Source organism: Halichoerus grypus, unplaced genomic scaffold, assembly GCF_964656455.1.
Source record: "Halichoerus grypus unplaced genomic scaffold, mHalGry1.hap1.1 HAP1_SCAFFOLD_223, whole genome shotgun sequence".
In the NCBI taxonomy this organism is placed as follows: domain Eukaryota; kingdom Metazoa; phylum Chordata; class Mammalia; order Carnivora; family Phocidae; genus Halichoerus; species Halichoerus grypus.
The window spans coordinates 8,422-11,975 of NW_027555149.1; the positions used below are offsets into that span (position 1 = coordinate 8,422).

The 3,554-nt window shown below is 40.6% G+C and overlaps 1 pseudogene; it reads left to right on the forward strand.

Annotated features, from left to right (window-relative positions):
* Positions 1–1,849: 1,849 nt before the first annotated feature.
* LOC144380836 (large ribosomal subunit protein eL43 pseudogene) lies at positions 1,850–2,164 on the forward strand (annotated as a pseudogene).
* The last annotated feature ends 1,390 nt before the right edge of the window (positions 2,165–3,554 follow it).

A 3,554-nucleotide genomic window follows, 5' to 3' on the forward strand; every position in this document is an offset into this window, starting at 1 on the left:
TTGTCTGCATAGATGAAAATCAATAGGAGGGACTGTAAATGAACTATGTACGTGTAGCAGCTCTTGCCCAGGAGATATCCAAAGTGGATGCTGTACCTCCCACCATTGGTTCTAACCATCCATAGCTGATAAACTGCTATGAATTTAAAGCACCCACTAGCTAAAGATGATCAATGACTGGTAGGCTAGTCTTCCACGGTCAATGAACAATGGGACTTGTTGTAATCAGTTATATCAGTACTACGGAATCATTTCACTTTCCCCTGTATGTAGGCTGTGGTCCTTAATTAGTACACAGTGAGCTTCCCCTTTCTGGGATACATGGGTCCCTGACTCTTCCTCTTCAGTGAACCATGCTGAATTTCCTCATTGATATGTACCTCTTTGCCTAGCAAGTCAGCAAACTCAGTGTTCATTTATTTGACCACTGCAGTAGTCTCAGTATTTCTGTATTTCTTTTAATAATCTTCATATGTCTCTATATTATTCACTATGTAAATAAGAAATAATTCTATGGTAGTGGTTTTTCTTTTCTTTTCTTTTTTTTTGCCAGGTAAGTAATATAACTCCACAGTGTTAAACAAGGACTTAAAAGAACAACAGGATTCTTAAGTGGTTTTTAAAACACATCCCACTCCCACCCCTTCTAACATATTGCTAGTTTTCCTCCAATTGTCACATACTCTAGAAGCAAAGAGTTAATGTTCATCATTAGACAGTTTCTCTATCATTTGCTAAATTTCTTTAAGCATTTGGCTTGCTGTACATGAATTGAGCAAGATAGAAACTTTTGATTTCCTATGAACTCAGTAGGAGTTCAGAGGATGGGTGAAAACATACCTTAAAAAAGATCAACATCCCAATTCTCAAATACCAAATACTTCAGATAAGATGGCTTAGAGTTTCCCTGGAAATTATCTGACACCAATGATCGGGATGTGCAAATTCACAGACACAGCACAGGAGGCTGGCACCTGGAGGGCCTTAGAATTCATTTACTAACAGAGGGTAACTTTGCTTTCATTTCAGTGGGGACTGATTAGTAAAGCGGTCAACTAAAATACTATACATCTGTTTCTTTTATTCACGAGTTCATTTGACCCTCAAAACAACCGGTTTCTATATTAATCAGAATTGTGAGCACCCAATAAGGACATTAGAAAATCCTTTAGCCTCTGAGAAAGAAATGAAAGCCATCCTAAATTCAAGTCTATTTCTCTCTATACTTCTTAGAAGATAAAGGAGGAGAGGAAGGTACAGATGGTATAGGGCAAAGGGATCCATTAAGCACTGAATGGAATTGTGTTCTTTACTTCAATATTACCATAATTTCATTTCAATGGACTAGTTCTTAGTGCTACATTTATTTTAGTCTCTGAAGAACTAATGGTTTAAAATTTTTTTCTATCTTTTGTATTTTTGCGTAAGTCCCCAGCTGCATATAGCATCTCTCCATTTTGTGCTTAATGTTAAATGTTGCCATTTCCTCTCTGTTTATTTGGTTTTCTGGTGTGCTCTAAAGACGTAATTTTAAAAATAATTAAACCGTTCCTTCAAATGGACTTTTTTTTCCCTTTAGAAGAAAAGAATAATACATAAGGGCTTTAAAAGCCATAATGAAAACAATGAATCGTGGATCACTACATCAAAAACTAATGATGTATTGTATGGTGACTAACATAACATAATGAAATAAAATTAAAAAAAAAGAAAGATTATAGTTAGGTTATCGAAAAAAAAAAAGCCATAATGAACAATAGAACTTAAAGTTGGAAAATTTAAGAATATAGTATAGATACAGAAATGAATCCCATTCAGCTCTCCAGATTCAGACCTAGTTTGTGATGACATGGCTACAGGCACGAAGAAGGTCAGCATCATCGGTAAATATGGAACCCATTATGGCGCCTCTCTCGGGAAAATGGTGAAGAAAATTGAAATCAGCGCACCAAGTACACTTGCACCTTCTGTGGCTAACCCAAGATGAAAAGATAAGCTGTGGGCTCTGGCACAGGGGTTCCTGCACAAAAACAGTAACCAGCGGTACCTGGACCCACAACAACCACCTTCTGCCATCACGGTAACGTCGGCCGTCGGAAGACTGAAAGAGTTGAAACGCCAGTGGAAACCACTGTTTGAAACATTGCTATCCTATCAGAAATGAGTTAGTTTATGTAACAACAACAAAAAGAAAAAAGTAAAGGAAGGAAGGAAGGAAAAAAAGAGAGAAAAGGAAAGGAAAGAAAGGAAAGAAATCTCATTCAGTCCCTTTGGGGATTGTGAGTTGGACAGACTGAGATGAAGACCATGCATGCTTGCTATAATTCTGACACCGATTCCAATGTGTAATTTTCCAGGACTACCAAGCAATTCTCTGACACCAGCTGGGGGTCCTACAATTCAACTTACTTCTGACACTCTCTACCCTGAGATAGTATCCAGTCCCATAGGTTAAGGGCTCTGTCCCACAAGACTGCCCTCACTTTATTTTTTTATTGTTTAAAGATTTTATTTATTTACTTATTTTGAGAGAGAGAGAGAGAGGGGAGTGGGGGGAGGAGGAGAAGGAGAGGGACAAGCAGACTCCCCACTAAATGCAGAGCCCAATGTGGGGCTCAATCTCACGACCCTGAGATCATGACCTGAGCCAAATCCAGAGTTGGATGCTTAACCTCTATTCTTTAATATTCTGGGCAAACCTTACCAGGTATTGGTGGTAAAACTGAAACACAGATGCTCTGACATAATTATTAGAGAGTGGTTCCTGTGTTTGCTTTCTACTGTCATGTAAAAATTGCCATAAACTTAGAAGCTGAATAAAACACACATACATTATCTTATAGTTTCGGTGGATCAGGAAGACAGACATGGCTTAGCTGAGTCCCTGGCTCAGGGTCTCACAAGACAGCAATCACAGTGTTAGTTGGACTGCATCCTTATCCAAAATCTTGACTGGGAAGAATCTGCTTCCACACTGCTCTGTAGCGATAGATGCTTCTGGGATTTGTCCCGCATAACCGACCACTTGGACCTGCACGTACACAGGCAGGCTAAGGAGTGTTGTTTGTGAGCCTCATGCTGTGTGAAGAACCTTGGGAGCCTAGTTGTTTGAAATACATTATCTGGCCTCCAGGTCAGAATGGGCCCTTCTGTTTTGGATGCCAGGAGCCGTAAATCTTGTCTCACATCCCCTCCTGCTCCAGGCTGGGCTGGCCCCACCAGAATGGAATCTGGGAGGGGAGGCAGACACACATAGCCCAGACTCCTTGAAAATCTAGAAACACGATAACATAGAAATGCAGCTTGCTCCTAACTGCACATAAGTGAACAAATGTTTAATTTCAGACCCTGTTATTTGCCCTATAAGTACAGCCCTTACGGGGACGGTCAGTTGGAAGTCTCACCTGACGGGGGGACGCTCCGTGCAGGCCCAGGCCTCTCAGTCAGGACTCCAGCCTGGGTGTCTCCACGGTGCTCCCCCAGCTAACGAGGTTGGGTGCTGGAAGTACCCAGTTTGATGTAACTGCCTTATTCTCATTTCTTGCCTACTATTA